The sequence below is a fragment of the Bubalus kerabau genome, chromosome 1, assembly GCF_029407905.1.
Source record: "Bubalus kerabau isolate K-KA32 ecotype Philippines breed swamp buffalo chromosome 1, PCC_UOA_SB_1v2, whole genome shotgun sequence".
Classification (NCBI taxonomy): domain Eukaryota; kingdom Metazoa; phylum Chordata; class Mammalia; order Artiodactyla; family Bovidae; genus Bubalus; species Bubalus kerabau.
In genome coordinates, this window is record NC_073624.1 from 242,701,984 (window position 1) to 242,723,949 (window position 21,966).

The 21,966-nt window shown below is 39.6% G+C and overlaps 1 protein-coding gene across 2 annotated transcripts in view; it reads right to left on the bottom strand.

The window, feature by feature from the left end:
- The window catches only part of GABRB2 (gamma-aminobutyric acid type A receptor subunit beta2), a 438,630-nt gene that overhangs the window by 286,289 nt on the left and 130,375 nt on the right, over positions 1–21,966 (bottom strand). The window lies entirely within an intron of this gene.

Here is a 21,966-nt window from a genome sequence, read left to right on the forward strand (position 1 = left end):
AGCATCCTCCATGATCCCAAATGTATAAAGGGAAGGCGATGTGTAAGTACTCCGAAGAGATCATGATTCAGAATCATCTCTTGAGTATGAAGCATATAAATGCCAAGTGATAACAGTCACTAATCATCTGGTATTTATCTTTGCTATAATATTTATTCATTTGTTCATTAAATATGTATTGGATATTTGTGGTAATTGCTCATTTGTGTCTGACTCTTTGCAAACCCATGGGCTGTAGCCCACCAGGCTCCTCTGTCCATGAGAATCTCCAGGCAAGAATACTAGAGTGGGTTGCTATTCCCTTCTCCAGGGGATCTTCCTGACCCAGGGATCAAACCTGGGTCTCTGTATTGCAGGCAGATTCTTTACCATCTGAGCCATCAAGGAAGCATAACTTCACCCAACTTGTGGCTCAAACCCATGATGCTGGGATTAAGAGTTCCATGCTCTCCTCACTGAGCATTTACTCTATGTCAAACATTATTTGATAAGCACTGGGGGATAAAGTGTTGAAAAGGCAGCCATTGTCCTTAACCTTTTGGAGCTTTTGAGTGTGGAGAGAGGAGAATAGAATAACACATGTAGAAGGTATTGTGAAGAAGATAGGACATCAGGAATCCATAATTAATGCAAATAACTCAGCTTGAGGGTTTGGGTAAAATTTGCCTGCTGAAGTGATGTTTTAACAGGAGATTTGAAAGATGAGTTAACCTGATAAAGAGTTAGGGAAAGAAAATTTTAGGAAGAAAATATAGTATGTGAAAATATCCAGGGCCAAGAGAGGATGGAAGGAAGAACAAAGACTAGGGTACAAGGGTGGTGGGAAGCTGAGCCAAAGCAATTTGGTTCCATTAATCTGTTGAAGTAGAGGAATGACAGTTAAAGAATCTGCCTGCAATGCAGGAGATTAGGGTTCGATCCCTGGGTTGGGACGATCCCCTGGAGGAGAGCATGGCAACCCACCCCAGTATTCTTGTCTAGAGAAAACCCATGGACAGAAGAGCCTGGTGGGCTACAGTCCATGAGGTCTGAAAGAGTTGGACATGACTGAGCAACTGAGCACAGGCCAGAGGAGTGACAAGATGAGTTTTAATCACACTGGAGGAAGGTGTTGATGGCTATAGGGGATCTCTTATTGCAAGAATCTGGTGAGAGGTGATGTTGGACTGAATTAGGATAGTGACAGTGAAGCTGGAGAGAAGTGGCTAGAGTTGTGTGGGAGAAATGGTTAACTTTGTGATTCATGGGCTATGGGGAAAGAGGGAGAGGGGTTCAAGAATGACTCATACATTCTGGTTTGAGCAACTCATTGGTGGCGGTAGAAGAAAGTTGATGGGAATCATACATTCAGTTTGAGTCATGATGAATATAAAGTCCCAACTAGCCAGCTGAGGTGCACTGGACATTTTGTTACATGGACACTGAGCGCTGATGTGGAGCCAATACAAACTTTCTGTGTTGCAAACGGACACTTTACTTCCCTTTCTGTCTGAATTTTTCTTTTTAGGACATATTACTATCTAGCATATTTTATTTTGCCTATTGTAATTCTGTCTTCCTACATGAAATGAAAGTTCAGAAAGACAGAATTATGCCTGCTTTCCTAAGTACTAGGATCCTGGTGGACTATAGTCCTTGGGATCACAAAGAGTCAGACAATACTGAGTGAATAACACTTGGCCCAGGGCTGTAGAAGAAACCTAATACATATGTTCTAATGAATAAGTCATTATTTGATGATCCTGCAGATCATCCTCCCACATAAATCATGAGAGTTTATGACAACTTATGCAAGGAAGATATATAGAGTAAGAAAGGAATCTTCTGGAAATTGACAATTTACAGCCTTCCAGAAGGGTGAAATTAGAAATGGCCCCAAAGGCAAGAGGAAAACCACAGTGATATGATCAAAGCCAAGGAAGGAGAATCTTCCAATAAAGAAGGACTAGTCAACTGTATTGAATCCTTAAGAGGTTTTAAAGTTTCTGAATAGATTACATGCTTGTAGTATACAAGATGAGGCAGGGAAATACCTCTGCCACCCTGATTTCTTCCTCAGTCTTGCATAGTTCAGTCGGGGGGAGGCAGAGGTGATATTCCACACCATAGCCTTTATCCTGTGCAAATTACATATACGATATGTACCCAAGTGCCAGAGCACCTTTTCTGACTTGCTGCTGCTGGTGTAGCCTCAGAGATGATGATCATGGATGAGGTTCTCATGGAACCTGGGTACCCGCTTTACCAGATTGATTAAACATAAGTGTTTATTATTATTTTTTTAAATGAATAATGAATACCTTAGCTTTGAATATTGATTAGCATCTTTTTAAATAGTGTTCCAAAATTTCAGGAATACTGAAAAGTAGGAAGAAAGAAAAAAATATATATTGAAAGAAAATATACATGTATTGCTTTCAGTACCCACTTACTAATTACTACCAGTGTTTTCAAGTCTACAACTTCCTCAACCTACTGTAATGTATAAATAAGAAACATTTTTAAATAACCTCTCCAAGTACAAAGTATCTTATATATGAATGCACCTTTATTTATTTTTATATGCTAAAGAATATTCCTGTGAAGTGAAAGTTGCTCAGTTGTATCCAACTCTTTGCAACCCCATGAACTATAGCCTTCCAGTCTCCTCTGTCCATGAAATTCTTCAGGCAAGAATACTGGAGTGGGTTGCCGTTCTCTTCTTCAGGGGATCTTCCCAACCCAGGGATCAAACCTGAGTCTCCAGCATTGCACACTGATTCTTTACCATCTGAGCCACCAGGAAAGCCCAAAGAATATTCATAGATTTTATCAAATATTTTTCCCTTACATTAGTCAGAAATAACCTTCTGTATTTGTCTGGCAAACTTTGCCTTCACAGACACCAGAAAGGTATCTCATATATTACCATAAATTCCAAGTTATGGACTTACAGTTTAATGAGGGTTTGCTCTGCAGAATTTCTATGCCCACTGAGTCCTATTTGTTTCTCCTTCAGCAAGTAGCACTAACATTAAACCTGAGTGTCTAAAAAAGTTTTAACCAGAGTAAGACTTATGACATATAGGTCAATTTAAATTACTTAGCTAAAATATAATATGTAGTAATAATAATAAAATTGGTCTGTCAGATGCTGTTTGAAATGCTCTGTATATAGTAATATATTTAATCTTTACAATGTGCCTATAAAATATTAATAATTATTACTCCCATTTTACCTATAAGGAAACAGAAGCAGAGATTAAATATCTATATAAGATTGCACCCAGAGCCCCTGCCCCTGTGGCAGTCCACTGCTGACCCATACCTCTGTAGGAGACACTCAAACACAGTTCTATCCCAGTCTCTGTGGGGTCTCTGGGTCCCAAAGAAAGGCAGTGCCAAAGAATGTTCAAACTACTGCACAATTGCACTCATCTCACATGCTAGCAAACTAATGCTCAAAATTCTCCAAGCCAGGATTCAACAGTACATGAACTGTGAAATTCCAGATGTTCAAGCTGGATTTAGAAAAGGCAGAGGAACCAGAGATCAAATTGCCAACATCTATTGGATCATGGAAAAAACAAGAGAGTTCCAGAAAACCATCTACTTCTGCTTTATTGACTAGGCCAAAGCCTTTGACTGTGTGGATCACAATAAACTGTGGAAAATTCTGAAAGAGATGGGAATACCAGACCACCTGACCTGCCTCTTGAGAAACCTGTATGCAGGTCAGGAAGCAACAGTTAGAACTGGACATGGAACAACAGACTGGTTCCAAATAGGAAAAGGAGTACGTCAAGGCTATATATTGTCACCCTGCTTATTTAACTTATATGCAGAGTACATCATGCGAAACGGTGGACTGGAAGAAGCACAAGCTGGCATCAAGATTGCTGGGAGAAATATCAGTAACCTCAGATATACAGATGACACCACACTTACGGCAGAAAGTGAAGAAGAACTAAAGAGCCTCTTGATGAAAGTGAAAGGAGAGTGAAAAAGTTGACTTAAAACTCATCATTCAGAAAACTAAGGTTATAGCATCTGGTCCCATCACTTCATGGCAAATATATGGGGAAACAGTGGAAACAGTGACAGACTTTATTTTCTCAGGCTCCAAAATCACTGCAGATGGTGACTGCAGCCATGAAATTAAAAGACGCTTGCTCCTTGGAAGAAAAGTTATGACCAACCTAGACAGCGTGTTAAAAAGCAGAGACATTACTTTGCCAACAAAGGTCCGTCTAGTCAAGGCTATGGTTTTTCCAGTAGTCATGTATGGATGTGAGAGTTGGACTATAAAGAAAACTGAGCACCGAAGAATTGATGCTTTTGAACTGTAGTGTTGGAGACTTTTGAGAGTCCCTTGGACAGCAAGCAGATCCAACCAGTCCATCCAAAAGGAAATCAGTCCTGAATATTCACTGGAAGGACTGATGCTGAAGCTGAAATTCTAATACTTTGGCCACCTGATGAGAAGATCTGACTCATTGGGAAAGACCCTGAAGCTGGGAAAGACTGAAGGCCGAAGGAGAAGGGGACGACAGAGGATGAGATGGTTGGATGGCATCACCAACTCAATGGACACGAGTTTGAGTAAACTCCGGGATTTAGTGAAGGAAGGGGAGGCCTGGCATGCTGCAGTCCATGGGGTTGCAAAGAGTTGGACACGACTGAGCAACTGAACTGAACTGAAGATTGCAATTTATAAGAAAATGTTAATGGACTCAGGCTCTTCCTGATACCTGTGTGACTTTATATATAAAACTCCCACAGATTTGTCTACAGTTCTCAGCTTCTCTCACCCATTGTGTTAATATAACAGAAATAAAATCTTAGCTCAGACAGAGGGTCTCCATACCTAATGGAGATTTGATTTAACAATCAAACGAGCAATGGAAATTTTGAGAGCTGGAGTTACCAGACACCTTTTGAAGGAAAATACTTTTTAGCACCACCTCAAATGAATCGATCTTCAGGAGTACAGTGCAAAATGACATTACTGATGCTCCAAATGGAGGTGAAATTGTTAGATGAGGAAATTACCTGAACTCTGACACCATGGGGATTCTAATTATATTCATGCACAGTCTCAGAAGCAATAGAACACCGCACCCCTTATACTAGAAAAGGCTAGAGTGGGAGAGAAGTCCTTCTTACCAACTGCTTCTCCAGACCTGCAGGGGAGAAGAGGTGAGCTTATCAACATAAATAAATGAGTAAAACTGATGTATAAGCAGTGACATTGACAGTCCTAAGGAGTAATTTCTCCATGTCTCTCTCATCAGGTTGGTTTTTAGCGATGGTCAGTGAGAGATGGCCAAAGATAGGTGTAAATTCAGTGTCCAAAATGGAGTTTTCCAGAATGTGAGTCACACAATCTGAGGCCTCTCCTGATGCTTTTCTTCCAGGATTGTTTTTCTAGTAGATCCCTGAGTTAGAAAGCCTAGGGTTTACAAGCCTTCTGAGGGCCTATAAAAATTTTTGGAATTCTGAAAAAAGTGCACATTGGATCCAAATTTTAAAAAGTAAACTGCAATGTAGAAATTAAATGTTTAATTAATGTCTATAAAAATTTAATACTATTCTAATTATACAGATTTAAATTTCATATGGGAAAGGTGCATTTTAATGTGCTTTATATTAATATTATGTGTCGAGGGCCTCCTAAAGTTAAAGGCCTTGGACATATGAAGGTCTTAAAAAGCTCCAGCTGTCTCCAGCCTCAGGCAGAATTACTCTCCCTACTACTATGCAGGTAATGTCAAGTGTGTGTGCATGAATGCTAAGTCAGTTAGTCGTGTCTGACTCTTTGTGACCCTATGGACAGTAGCCAGCAGGCTTCCCTCTTCATGGGATTCTCCAGGCAAGAATACTGAAGTGGGTTACCATGCCGTCCTCCAGGGAATCTTCCCGATTCAGGGATCGACCTGCGACTCCTGCATTGCAGACAAGTTCTTTACCACTGAGCCAAAAGTGTAGTGTCTTGCTTGTTTGTTTCTATTTTGGTTTTGATTTTGTTTTTGCCTTAAGTCCCCTTTGGAAACATCTCCATTTGCTAATTCTACAAGAAACTTTCACTCTAGTGTTTAATTATTCCCCAGGCTCAGTGCATTTACCTAACTTTTATAAACCACTCAGTAATTGATAAATTATAATTGCAGTTCTTATTGATAGCTAATACTGAGTGCTTGCTCCCTAACTGGCTCACTTTCTGATAACACCAATGATTACTCATTTAATTCTTTGTAGTATATTTATTATTGAGCAGTATATTATTCAGTGACCTTGGGGTTGAAAGTGACAATAACTGAATTCAAAGTAGCTACAGTAAGTGACCATTAAAAAACTGGAAATAGAACTGCCTTATGACCCAGCAATCCCACTGCTGGGCATACACACTGAGGAAACCAGAATTGAAAGAGACACGTGTACCCCAATGTTCATCGCAGCACTGTTTATAATAGCCAGGAAAAGGAAGCAACCTAGATGCCCATCAGCAGATGAATGGATAAGAAAGCTGTGGTACATATACACAATGGAGTATTACTCAGCCATTAAAGACAATACATTTGAATCAGTTCTAATGAGGTGGATGAAACTGGAGCCTATTATACAGAGTGAAGTAAGCCAGAAAGAAAACCACCAATACAGTAAATGAAACTTAAGGGTGTTCAGCTTTAGCTACAGGTGGATTCAGAGGCTTAAACTACTTCATCTACTGATTCTGTTTTATGAAAGTTGGCTTCATTCTCAGACAGGCTATCTTCCAAAGGGCTTCCCTTGTGGCTTAGCTGGTAAAGAATCTGCATGCAATGCAGGACAACCTGGGTCTTCTGAAGATGACGATGAGCTGCTCTGGTTTAGCAGCCCTGAGAGTATTAGCAATTTACTCCCTCCACTAAAGTTAGATGGTAGGAGTCAGTGGAGGCTGGGGGACTTGATCACAGTTCTACCTTCAATCTGTCACTTGCTCTGATGGGTGGGCCTGTGTTCACGCCTGGTCCTGAAGCTGGGGTAGTAGTGTAGTGTAGTATCAGTCACTCAGTCGTGTCCAGCCTTTGAGACTCCATGGGCTGTAGCCCACCAGGCTCCTCTGTCCCTGGAATTCTCCAGGCAAGAATACTGGAATGGGTAGCCATTCCCTTCTCCAGGGGATCTTCCCAACCCAGGGATCCAACCCGAGTTTCCTGCATTTCCTGTGTTCTTTAACCTTCTGAGCCACCAGAGAAGCCCAAAGCTTGGATATACCATATCCAAACCTTGTTGACTGGGGATGGTTCGGGAATAATTATCCAAGGAAAGACCACTCATGTGCTCTTTCCAGGAAGAGGAGGCATGGATGCTGAACAGATAAAAGTCACAGATGTCTACTAAATGTAGGATAGGTGTTACTATGACCATATCTTTTGGATAAATAAATAGTTCCATAGGGACTTGGATCTGACTAGAAGAGGGACCCAGATTCACCATATCTCTCTTACATGAATGTCCTTGCAGCTAGCTGATAAGACTGAATGAATGCATGCATCAGTCTAGGACATCTGATTTCTCAGATCCGTGTTAAGATGGATGGGTGGATGATTGCTACTCACATTTCAGCAACTCACATAGTCATCAATGAAACAGTCATCCTCACAATTATTTTAAAATGGTCGTAAATACAAGAATCAATGGGAAAATTTAACAAAATTATAGATAAGAATGATGAGAGATAGAAGATTCTTAGTAACTGAAAATTTGGCTAACTGAGACCTATTGTTAAAAATATTGTATTGTCAATATCAAATAATTGCATTTGTTCCATGTATACACAGTGAAACCTATCAGTATCAGTTAAGTCAACTTTTGAAAGAGTGAATTCCACAGCAAACATCTTGGCTGTTTAAGGATTTAAATAAAATAATTCCTATCAGATCAGATCAGATCAGATCAGTCGCTCAGTCGTGTCCGACTCTTTGCGACCCCATGGATCACAGCACAACAGGTCTCCCTGTCCATCACCAACTCCCGGAGTTCACTCAGACTCACATCCATCGAGTCAGTGATGCCATCCAGCCATCTCATCCTCTGTCGTCCCCTTCTCCTCCTGCCCCCAATTGCTCCTAGCATCAGAGTCTTTTCCAATGAGTCAACTCTTTGCATGAGGTGGCCAAAGTACTGGAGTTTCAGCTTTAGCATCATTCCTTCCAAAGAAACCCCAGGGCTGATCTCCTTCAGAATAGACTGGTTGGATCTCCTTGCAGTCCAAGGGACTCTCAAGAGTCTTCTCCAACACCACAGTTCAAAAGCATCAATTCTTCGGCGCTCAGCCTTCTTCACAGTCCAACTCTCACATCCATACATGACCACAGGAAAAACCATAGCCTTGACTAGACGGACCTTTGTTGGCAAAGTAATGTCTCTGCTTTTGAATATGCTATCTAGGTTGGTCATAACTTTCCTTCCAAGGAGTAAGCATCTTTTAATTTCATGGCTGCAGTCACCATCTGCAATGATTTTGGAGCCCCAAAAAATAAAGTCTGACACTGTTTCCACTGGTTCCCCATCTATTTGCCATGAAGTAATGGGACCAGATGCCATGATCTTCATTTTCTGAATGTTGAGCTTTAAGCCAACTTTTTCACTCTCCACTTTCACTTTCATCAAGAGGCTTTTGAGTTCCTCTTCACTTTCTGCCATAAGAGTGGTGTCATCTGCATATCTGAGGTTATTGCTATTTCTCCTGGCAATCTTGATTCCAGCTTGTGTTTCTTCCAGTCCAGCGTTTCTCATGATGTACTCTGCATATAAGTTAAATAAACAGGGTGACAATATACAGCCTTGACGAACTCCTTTTCCTATTTGGAACCAGTCTGTTGTTCCATGTCCAGTTCTAACTGTTGCTTCCTGATGTGCATACAGATTTCTCAAGAGGCAGATCAGGTGGTCTGGTATTCCCATCTCTTTCAGAATTTTCCACAGTTTATTGTGATCCACACAGTCAAAGGCTTTGGCATAGTCAATAAAGCAGAAATAGATGTTTTTCTGGAACTCTCTTGTTTTTTCCATGATCCGGCGGATGTTGGCAATTTGATCTCTGGTTCCTCTGCCTTTTCTAAAACCAGCTTGAACATCAGGAAGTTCACGGTTCACATATTGCTGAAGCCTGGCTTGGAGAATTTTGAGCATTACTTTAGTGTGTGAGATGAGTGCAATTGTGCAGTAGTTTGAGCATTCTTTGGCATTGCCTTTCTTTGGGATTGGAATGAAAACTGACCTTTTCCAGTCCTGTGGCCACTGCTGAGTTTTCTGAATTTGCTGGCATATTGAATGCAGCACTTTCACAGCATCATCATTCAGGATTTGGAATAGCTAAACTGGAATTCTATCACCTCCACTAGCTTTGTTCGTAGTGATACTTTCTAAGGCCCACTTGACTTCACATTGCAGGATGTCTGCCTCTAGGTCAGTGATCACACCATTATGATTATAATTCCTAAGTTTACAATCATAGGATATTTCCTTCCTCATTAGTGTTAACACATGTGTGTGTGTGTGTGTGTATGTGTGTGTGTTATTCACTCAGTTGTGTCCGACTCTTTGTGACCCCATGGACTATAGCCCGCCAGGCCACTCAGTCCATGGAATTCTCTAGGCAAGAATATTGGAGTGGGTTGCCATTCTCCAGGGAATCTTCCCATCCCAAGGATTGAACCTGGATCTCCCACCTTGCAGGCAGATTCTTTACCATCTGAGCTACCAAGGAAGCCCAGTGTTAACACATAATTTTTCTTAATAATTAAAATTAACCTTTGTTTAATATTTAACTATGACATAAGTCATCGCTGATACTAAATGACCTTTCCTGATACTTACATTCCAACCTTTCTACACCTCACTTAATTTTCACAAAATACTATGAGGTAAGTTCTAATATTATCCCCATTTCACAATATTCTGAAAGTGTCACATTGTGGTTAAGAAAACCTTCTCTTCAGAAAAAGAGGAATGGAGAAAAACTAGTCAAAGTCTATCAGAGTGAAGATTTTCTTTAATTGGAAACTTAAAGAGTAGGTAATAATAACCACTGTTTCCTTCCATTTGTTTTAGCATAATTCTTCCGTAATAGAAACTGCATGAATCATGTTTTTTTCCTATTTCCTGAGAAGATGAATTTAGTTTTAGGTTCAAATAAATGATTAAGAGCTGTGAGTAAAAGTGTTTCTACCGAGGGCTATGTACAGCATGTGTTAGTCTAGGGCATGGCAATCTAGCCATTGTCTGTAAAATAAAGAAAGACACTTTCGGGCCAGAAAGTCCAACAACCAGTAGCTACCACTGTTTACTTTTTAAAATGTAACAACAGGAGTTTAGACTTAAATCCCTTTGTTTTGGGGGGCCAACGATGTATCAAAACAAGAAGCAAAGAGTACTTTGGAAATCTGGTATGCTCCAGTCATATGCTTTATCTAGAAGTTGGCATGTAGATCCTTGATAGTTAAGAGATGATTTTGAATGTTATATAGATATGAAAATCTCAGTTCGATACTAAGATGCCATGGGCATTCTTCTATGACTTGTTACTTACCCATTTTAATTGAGAGGAGTGAGTCTTTAAGATGCAGACCATTCAGATTCTCTTTGATTGTTTTAATTGGGGGTATAGTTGCTTTACAATGTTGTGTTAGTTTCTGTACAGCAAAGTGAATCAACCATAGGTATACATATATTCCCTTTTTTTTTGGATTTCCTGCCCATTTAGGTCACCACAGAGCATTGAGTAGAGTTCCTTGTACTATATAGAAGGTTCTCATTAGTTATCTATTAATATTTTATACATATTAGTGTGTATATGTCAATCCCTATCTCCCAGTTCATCACACCTACTCCTTTTCCCCCTTTAGTGCCCATATGTTTGTTCTCTATGTCTGTATGTTGATTTTGGCCTTGTAAACAGGTTCGTCTGTATCATCTTGCTAGATTCCATATAGGTGTGTTAATATGTGATACTTGTTTTTTCCTCTTTCTGACTTCACTCTGAATGACAGTCTCTAGGTCCATTGGTTTCTATCATTATGACTATATTTCATTTTTGGTCAACAGTACTAGAGTTCCATACAAGGCAGTGAAATTACCTTTATTTAATAAAAAACATTTAAGTTAAAGGTGAGTAAATAAAAGGAAATATTGATAAAATAGCAGAGCAGGTAGTATGTGGATTTGACAAAAATAATGTAGGCGGTGTGCAAACATTTGGCAATCTTTGACTACACAATTTGGGCAGGAACAATCTGCCAAAGTTCTGTAAGAGAAATTGTCATAGTTTAGATTGATGTATTACTGCTACTGAGAAGTCACTTCAGTCGTGTCCGACTCTGTGCAACCCCAGAGACGGCAGCCCACCAGACTCCCCCGTCCCTGGGACTCTCCAGGCAAGAACACTGGAGTGGGTTGCCATTTCCTTCTCCAATGCAGGAAAGTGAAAAGTGAAAGGGAAGTCACTCAGTCGTGTCCGACTCTTAGTGACCCCATGGACTGCAGCCTACCAGGTTCTTCCATCCATGGGATTTTCCAGGCAAGAGTACTGGAGTGGGATGCCATTGCCTTCTCTGAGATTGATGTGAGGGCCTTCTAATTTTAAGGAATCTATGATCATCAGAAATCACTCGTGTAAGTGATCAGCATACAGGAAGTGCGAGGTGAACCTGAACATCTTTAGACAGCAGGGTTGTCTTTATGACACAGATGTCAAAATCAAATTTGGCACATAAATAAATATAGTGAGCATCTATTCACGTAGACATGGGCTCAGTTTTGCAGGGAGCAAAAAGATGAATTAGACAAGGTTTCTCCCCTCAAGGAGCTAAATTGTAGCAGGCGAGGATGAGGAAGCTAGCAAAAATGATTAAGCAGTAGAATATTAATGTCACAAGAAAGGCATAAACTTAGAGGAGCATAATCCAAGGAGATTGCAGGAGAAAGAGATCATGGCTGGTTAGAATTAAAGGGAAAGCCTTTGCTGTCAAGATGCTATTCTAAATAAATCTAGAAGGGTGGGTAAAATATTACTGTAGTTATTAGCAGGCAATTGGGAAGTTTGAGGTAAGTTTCTTCATCCACAAATCAGTGTCTGGCTAAAGAGAGATAAATGGCTGACAAAGGCAGCCACAATGTGGAGAACCTCGATGTCAGAATGAGAATTTCAAATTATGTAGATAGAGGAAGGGTTCCCTGGAATCCAGTCACCCTTTAAACGTTTATCGGCAATGTTATATTTGCCACATCATTTTGAACGAGATCAGCAAACTTTTTTGCAGGCTACTCAATTCTGCAGTAGGAGCATGAAAGCAACCACAGACAAACATAAACAATAAGGGCGAGTCATGGGTTAAGGAGTAATAGTGAATGAAAGGGAAAAATCCTACTGGGAAAATATAGTGAGAGCTTCCCAGGAAAGAAAACAAACAAGCCAACAACCAAGACACTTCACCTATCATGTAAATGGCACTAGTGATTTGAAAGTCTTTTATGTCATTTCTATATTCAAAATGGCTTTCCAGGTGGCTCAGCAGGTAAGGAATCTGCCTGTGATGCAGATTCGACCCCTGGGTGGGGAAGATCCCCGGAAGGAGGGCATGGCAACGCACTTCAGTGTTCTTGCCTAGAGAATTCCATGGACAGAGGAACCTGGTGGGCTACAGACCATAGAGTCTCAAAGAGTCCAACACAACCTGAGTAACTGAACACGAGCATGAGCACTGTAGTCAAAAGGGCAAGAGAGGATTTGGCAAGTATGGCATAGCATCAGAGATAGTTTTAATCTTAGTGCGAAGCTGAGCTGACTTGGGAAAGAAACCTGATATCCTAGATTCTTTTAAAATTAAAAGAAACCTAAATGGTAAAATGAATGCCTGCCTATTCTTTTTTCCCTCTCAGGAGCTAGGAGTTCCTGGTCTACAAGGAGCTGTTTGACCCTTCCATCCTTCTACATGGACAGGGAAGTACAAATGGGACATTAGAGAAGAAAACCATTGAGATCTTATCTTGACTAAAATGTCATTCTACCAGGAGAGAAAGTAGAGTAACAGAAAATGATATAGTGTTTAAAAAGATTAAATTTAAAAGTTAAAAAAAAAGCAGGTACAGTTAAAATACGTTTTAAAGACAGCAAATCAAATTCATAGATTTGGAAGACCCAGTAATCATTGAGATGTTGAGATAATATAAGATTCATATAAATTTTTATAGATAAAATGAGAAACTTTAAATAAATATCTGATTTATAACTTCAAACAAGTTCATTTATTTATTTTCCTGTTATTAAGGTTGTGCGGGAGATGTTGCAAATGTTCAGCCCAAATTCCATCAGATCATTTTTGTATTCCAACCCCACACCAAACACACACATATAACATATTTTGAGGGATAAATCTGTGGCCAGTATCTGCATTCAGCCTCTTCATTTTGCTACTCTTGGGCTATAGTGGCAGCCATTGGCCACTGGGAAATACCTGGAAAATTTGCAGCCTCCCAGGTGCCAATTAAATTGTCTAGTGGGAAATAAAACAATTCTTATACAACTTACACTCCAGAGCTCCTTTGTGGAGTTAAGTTCAGACTTATCCTCTAAATGGCTTTTGCTTGAAATCTCACCCTTGTTTAGTTTACCCTCCCTTTCCTATCTTATTTCACCTCTGTGCTTACCATTTGCTCATAAATCCTCTCTTGATCTGTTCCTGGAGAATGAACCTAAGACCAGTGAAGCTTTCAGATGCAAAACAGGGGAAATTGTTATTTCTGAAAAATAAGACATCATTGTGTGTTAGTTGCTCAGTCTTGTCCAACTCTTTGAGACACCATGGACTGTATGTAGCCTGCCAGGCTCCTCTGTCCATTGGGATTTTCCAGGCAAGAATACTGGAGTGGGTTGCCATTTCCATCCCCAGGGGATTTTTCCGAACCATGGATCAAACATAGGTCTCCCACGTTGTAGGCAGACTCTTTACCATCTGAGCAACTAGGGAATCAGAAGTCTAAGACATCATTATCGGAACTCTAAAGATAAGACTATCATGAGTTATAAACAATATTAGTATTACTGTTTTTTAAGCAATAGCTGTGTGCTTGGCTGGTGGCTCAGATGGTAAAAGCATCTGCCTACAATGTGGAAGACCTGAGGTCAATCCCTGGGTCAGGAAGATTCCCTGGAGAAGGAAATGGCACCCCACTCCAGTACTCTTGCCTGGAAAATCCCATGGATGGAGGAGCCTGGTAGGCTACAGTCCATGTGGTCCCAGAGTCAGACACGACTGAGTGACTTCAGTTTCTTTTCTTTTTTCTTTGTGTGATTGGGGCAGAGGGGGAGAGAGTACATGTTACAGGCTTTTCCTATTTCTTAGTTGTCTCAAATGTAAAATGAGGGTGCCTTTAAATTTCCTCTCAGACCTAATTCTAAGACCTAAATCAGGGGTTGGCAAACTGACCAAATCCAGCCCTGCCTTCTGTTTTTATGAATAAAGTTTTATTGGAACACATCCATGCTCATTAGTTTAAATATTGTCTATGCTTACTTTCAGGCTACAACTACAGAATTGAGTAGCCTCTGAAGTAGGTATCTTTTCATCCTCAACATTTTTTTTAAGTCTGATGAGGAAATTGAGACAAAGGTCAAGTCACTTGCCCAGGTTTATAGGGCAAGTAATGGGAGAGCCAAGACTCACATTCAGTCATTCTGCTTGCAGAGTTAGCAGTTCTAACTAGAGCATTGAGCTACCCTGATTTGGGAAGGCCATAATGAAAATGAATGTTGAATCCTTCTGACTCATAGTGACTATGCTGTGTTTATTTTGTCTTTAGTAGCAGGGTTAACATTAACAGGAATGCATGTGGAAGTATGAATGGAGGAGAGGGAAGGTGTCAGCAGGTTCAACAAAGTTGTTAGGAAATAACACCAAGAATAAAATATAGCCTGCTTATTTTTTCACCATCACATGCAGTCCTAAAATGTAGTTACATGTTCTTTTCCTTTTTTTTTTTCTTATGGTGCAAATCATAGACACGTTCACAAACAAATTCACAACTAAGAGGCTTGACTTAGTCTTCGCATGCCAGCTTCTTGCGTCTCTGGAGCGGAACAAATCATTTTATGCCACTTCTCACTTCTCATCCCCTTCCCACTTCCTTTGAGATTGCAGTTCAGCTTAGGCAACATGATGAATGACAATGCCATGGGTAGACAGTTTTACTTTTGAACAATCCACAATATTACGGTGCATCAGCAGTCTGTCTTGGGTTGTTTTTTGTTTGGGAGCCTATTGACATAAATTCTCTCAAAATATATTTGTATATCCTTTTCCAGTGAGGTGGCTTTCCATTTGGATGGAACAAGTTCATATACTGATGTAAGCTGAAGGTGAAGAAAACATCCAAAAGAGGAAAAGATAGACATTTTTCAATTTATCTTCCTTAAATGACATACTGGATTTCGATCATGGAGAAGTAGGGGGTTGGCTAATATCAATTACTATTTCTTTAATTCTTTGGTTAAATATTTTGCCACTCACTATTTCACCACTCACTATTTTGACAATTGTATCATATGAACTTGGTTCAAATACCTGATTTTGTTCTTTATAGCTTTAATTTAACTCCATTCTTCATGTAGGTAAAGTGGATGATAACATTCCTTATTCTGCCCAGGTCACATCTCCTAACATAACCATTTGTAGTAATGTCTGCATTGTGATTAAATCAGTTTCTCTGTCTCTGTCCCTCTTTGTCTGTGTGTGTGTGTGTGTCTTTGTGTGTTTTACATTGCCATTGTTAACCAACTGCCTAAGAACATAATTGTGCTTGCTACTGTGATAAGTACTTAATATGCTTCATTTAAACTTCATATTAGTCTCTGAGGTTGGATTTGACATCTACCATTTTCAGACGGTTGTAAAAGTTAACAGACTTGCCCAAAGTCACTTGACCAATTAATAATATAATAAACATTCCAACTCAGGTTAGTCTGCTTCTGTCTTAACCCTATACAAGAACCCAAACAATTAAGATATAGAAATTCTCATATATTAGGGTAAATCAAGATGTAGATTGCCTGTGGTGCTCAGACCTTATGACAAATCTAAATCAAAAGGGTGAAGGTAAAGAAATTTTATTACCAAGGTCAAGAACAGATTGATAATATCAATCATCATGATAGAGGAATAAGCATTTATTCTGGTTAGAAGCTTCACAGAGATCAGGGATTTGCGGCCAGGAGTCTGGTGTTCTTAACATCTAGGCTAAGATGCAACTTAACAGAAAGAAGGCAGAGTATATTGTGGGTAGCAGTGGGAAGCATTTTGGCGCACAACGATAAACTTAGAAAAAAGTATATTATAAAGTGGTATTATAAGCTTATAAAAAAAAGTTCTGATAACTTAGGAAAGTTGCAACGTTTGGGTGGTTTTGCCAAATTTATTTAAAGAAAGCAAAGGGACAGAGGATCATGGTTTTGAAAACACCTATTATTTAAATAGTATCTCCTTGCTTTGAAAAATGTACATCATTCCTCACCACATTTTAATGCTGTGCATGTGGATTCCAGATACATAAACCACTGAATCTGCCTCTGAGACTGGGAAAGGATACGTCAAGTGAAAGTCACTCAGTCATGTCCAATTCTTTGTGGTCCATGGAATTCTCCTGTCCAGAATATTGGAGTGGATAGCTGTCCCCTTCTCCAGGGGATCTTCCCAACCCAGGGATCGAACCCAGGTCTCCCACGTTGCAGACAGACTGACCAACTGACCACAAGGGAAGTACAACAATACTGGAGTGGGAAAGAATAAGGAAAATAAAGAAAAAACTAACTATAAGATCTCTTGATTAGTGATCTAAAAAAGTCATGTCCGACTCTTTGTGACCCCATGGGGCTGTAGTCCATCAGGCTCCTCTATCCATAGAATTCTCTGGGTTCTCATAGAACCCACTGGAGTGGGTTGCCATTTACTTCTCCAGGGGATCTCCCCAACCCAGGGATCAAATGCAGGTCTCCTGCATTGCAAGAAAATTCTTTACTATCTGAGCCACCAGGGAAGTCCCTTCAAAGCAGAGAGGCTGTTTAAAAGTATAAATGTTGCCTTCCTAATATTTTACTTTGGGGAGGATTCTCTATGTAGAATATAATGCGTTTGGAATTTAAGGATTTGATTTCTCAGCATTGTCTCATTAAGATTTGACCAAGGAGAAAATTAAGTTCAAAGTGAAGAAACAAGCCATGGAAGGTATTAGCATCAGTGATGAACTTTTGTTGACAGTCATTGGTAGATACCTTTTAGGAAAAACTAGTATTTATAGCATCAAATTTCCTTTGCTTAAATCTAAACTACTATTCTAAGAATTTATGCAGATGATGACTTTATATTTCAGCCAGGCTCATTTTTCCCTCTTGGGGCTCAGGCTCTGTTTTTTTTTTTTTTCTTCTTCTGCAGTAGTTTACTTGCAGTGTTTTCCTCAACAATTTGAGGAGGTGCAACAAGTGCCTCTAGTCAAATTCTTTTGCTCCAGGCCTTCCAGGTACTCTGTGTTACAGCCCAGAATTGCTTTTGCAACTTCACCTCAATGACTGTCTCTCCTTCACTCTTTCTATTGACTCTGGCCTTTATACCAAGCAGGCTCCTGCCTCTGAGCTTTGCCCTTGCTGCCCCTCTGCCTGCAAGACTTCCTCCAGATCTTCCCGTGATGAGCAGCATGTCCAGGTCTCATCTTTCATAGGACCTGCTCAATGGCTGTCCCTGTAATTCTACAACTCCAGTCAAGCTCTTTTTATCTCATTACTGCCTTTCATGGCCTTCTCTTCTGAACTATGTTCTATAACTTGTTGATTATCTATTTCCCCCTATTAAAATATAGAATTCATGAGATCGTGTCTGTCTTCTTCGACAGAGAATCCAAAGGATCTGACACATAATAGGTCTGAAGTAAAATGGATATTGAAAGAATGGCTAACTTTTGAGAGGGTAACAGGCAGGAAGGCCAGGGGTCTCCAAATGGAGGAAATAGCCTGCAAGTGTCAGACATTTTTATCTCTCTTAAGCGGCAGGAGGAAACAAACTAGCAATATTTTTTTCCTTCTCTATACAAATTTAAAGAGAGGTTTCTCTTAAAATACTGTGTTGCCATAATGACACCTGGTTTCACCTTAAGTTAGCTATTCTTGAGCCTAGAGATAACCAATGCCTTTTTCTTATGGAAATGTTTGTCTTAAGCTATGCTAATGTTCTACGCCTATACCCCAAACTCGGTCTCCAAGTAGGTTCCGCCTCTGGGCCCAAAACCTACTTGACAAACCAGTATGTTATACTCAGATATTGTTCCCCTAATCTATGTAAAGGAAACTATTTGTATGGTGGTCTGCCCTTCTTTAAGATTCAAGTTAATTATTTTATGGCCCAAGATTATCCCAGAATGCATCTTATGGGCGAGGGGCCTGGTGCTATTCTGAATTATAAGACATTCCTTTCTTTCATTAACAGACTGCTAGTGACTATATAACATCTAGCTGAAGACTAGCAGGGGGGTATTCTTTCTGCCCCCTTCTGATGCCTATGTCAGAAGCTTTCTCTATCTCCTTTATACTTTAATAAAACTTTATTACACAAAAGCTCTGAGCGATCAAGCCTCGTCTCTGGCCCCGGATTGAATTCTTCTCCTCCGGGGGCCAAGAATCCTGGTGTATTCGCGTGATTCAACAACAACTTTTCACTTTCAGATTTACCCTTCTTCATGGATCTTTCTTCCTTGACTTAATATTGCTTTTTTCTTCCTCAAATCAGAGATGAAGTTGCACATTTTTGAGATCTATTATGTGAGATACTTTGCATATTTTAATCCTTGAAACGACTCATCGAGGTAACTGTTAATATGCCTATGGAAACTGACAAAGCTAAAAATAATCACAACCAGAATTTTTAAAAAAAGTCAGGTGATTTCAAAGCTGCTGATTTCATTAAGCTATGTGGATGCCCTTTAGTTCTTTTTCTTGCCTGATTGCTCTTGCTAGGACTTAGTCCTGTGTTGCCTAGGAGTAGTGAGAGTGGACACTCTTGTTTTGTTTCTGATCTTAAAGGAAAAACTTTCAACCTTTTCCACTGAATGTGATGTTAGCTGTGGGCTTGTCACACATGGATTAAAATGAGGTCCTATGAGCTCAGCATCCCCCTTTATTACATGCCGTCTCCTATGCTTTTTCATTCCAACCTCTCCCCTACTCCAAATTTTGGGTTTTATCCCGTAACCTTGGTATTGTTAGGAGTTCCTTGAATATTATAACTTTCTTTTACATTCTAATAGCAAGGAATATTAGGAAAGTCACACTGTAAACATGTTATTGGTGCTTGTCGAAGTAAACTGACTAAAGGAATGGATAGATGAAAAAAACCAGAAAAAAGCCCATAGAAAATTCTTGGGAGTTCACACTGTTATCAGCACTGAATGGAAGCTATGGTCCAAACAAATAGGGAGTCTGAACCATCCTTGTATATATTTTAAGGTGAATTACTGTAAGAGAGTAGTATAGTTGTATAGTTTGTATAGTTGTATAGTTTCATAGTATATATGAACATTTTCATAGTATATATGAAAATTAACCAGTTATTTAAAAATGTATTGAAAAATTTTAAGAAATTGGCTGAAGTAAAATACCGTGCCCCCTAGATTAACAGATTATATTCCCAATCCTCTGTCTCAAAATGGACTGGTTACTTTTTGCCTCTAGGGAATTTTCTTGAATTTACATTGATTCTCACTGATTTCATATAAGTAAATGGTTTTCAAAAGACTAGTAGGCCTACATATTGAATTGGGCTTTACTTTTAAGCATCAGTTGAAGACACTGAAGTGAGAAAAATAATTATAGTGGTACCTCTCATCCATAGGTGATCTATTCGAAGACCCCAGCGGATGCCTGAAAGCCATGGGTTGTACCACACCCTATATATATTATTTTTTCCTATACATATATATCTTTAACAAAGTTTATGTTAAGCACAGTAAGAAATTAACAATAATAACTAATAATAAAATAGAACAATTATAAGAATATACTAAAATAAAAGTTATGTGAATGTGGTTTCTCTCTCTCAAAATATCTATTGTACAAATTCAATGCCTTTTCCATAGTAACTAAGTACTTTATCAAACACAGTAGCCATAATTTTTATAGTTCAAGGTGTGATAGTATAAAGTTAGCATGTATTTCTTTTTCTTTCTTCACAATTTCATTGGTAGAAGATGTGTTCTTACAAAAGACCTTAGCAATGTCACATACAACTTTTTTCCTTATTGAGAACTTATACCTTTTCACGTAAAGGAAGCACTTTACAGCTCCTCTTTGGCAAATCTGAATTGCCAGCAATACTAGTCTTGTGCCTTGGAGTCATTATTAAGTAAAATAAGGTGACTTGAACACAAGCACTGCAATAGTGTAATGACCCATCTGATAACCAAAGATGGCTAATGGGTGGGATGTGATGGGCAAAGGGATGATTCACATCCAGGACAGCACAGAGCAGGATGACACGAGATTTCATCACACTACTCAAATGGTGCACAATTTAAGATTTAGGAATTATTTACTTCAGGAATTTTCCATTTAAAGTTTTTGGACAGCAGTTGACCACAGGTAACTGCTGAAGGAGAAGCATTGGATAAGTGGGGACTATTGTATATATAATTTAGATCCTGTAATAAGACTGGGATTTTTAGAAATCAAACCAGTTACTTAAAAACACTCTATGTTTAATGTTTTTACTGAAGACCTACTGAGTGTCAGGTAATTTTAGGCACTAGAAATATGGTGTCAAGCAAGACATTATCCCTTTGTTCAAAGAAGGTACATTTTAGTGGGGAAATCATTTATTGAATAAATAAGCCTATAGTAAATACATAATAACAAATTGTGATAATGTGTTTTAAAAAAAGAAGGATAATAGTGAGGAGAACTGACAGGAAGAGGAGGTGGTGAGAAGTCACTAAATACCGTATGAAAAAAATCCCATTTTCATTGGAATCTGGAGGTATTACGCAGGCGTGGAATGGTAGAAATGGTGTTGGGGTGGAAAGAGGGGAGAGAAGTAGGAAGAGATGAGGCTAGTGGAGGAAACAGCAAGTGTGATGTCCTTCAAATTTGGAGACAGGAAAAAGACTGACTAAGGAGCTCCAGTGTGCTAGAGTACGTGAGCAAGGAAATGCAGAGAATCGGCCATATTTGGCAGGTAAACCAAGTAAGGTGGAGCTACTGACAATGGCTGTTCAAAAGACAGCCATGTCACGTGGATACACAGCCATCGTCATGTGTGTTTTTCAGTGATAGGACTGATTTAATCAGATGCCTCTGTATTCTTTTACAAAGTCCCCTGAATTCACATGTTTCTTCACTTACAAAGCTGTTATTGATTGCCTGCAACATGCGCGGCACCACACTGTCTCTAATGGCATTTGGAAATGAGCCATCATGCCAAAACTGACCTGAGCATTGACAAACTGAATCACAGAATACAATATTTTCACATTAAAAAAATACTTTGTAGCCAGTAGCCTTGGTTCAGGGTGGGAAAGCTGAATAAATATACAAATGATTCTCAGAATCTGAATGCACCAAGCATCAGGTTGTAAGTCTTGCTCCCTTAGGTTGAATCCTGGCTCAAGTGCCTCCTGAGTGTAGGCAAGTGCGTTCTTTACTTTGAGCCTCAGGTTCCTATTTTGTAAACTGGGGATTGGTCTCCCCTGGTGACTCAGATGTAAGTTATCGGCCTACAATGCAAGAGACAGGCCAGAGATGCGGGTTTGATCCCTGACTCAGGAAGATACACTGAAGAAGGGAATGGCAACCCACTCCTGTATTCCTGCTTGGAAAATCCCATGGACAGAGGAGCCTGGCAGCTACAGCCCATGCAGTTGCAGAGAGTCAGATATGACTGAGCTATTGAGCACTCACAAACTGGGGCTATG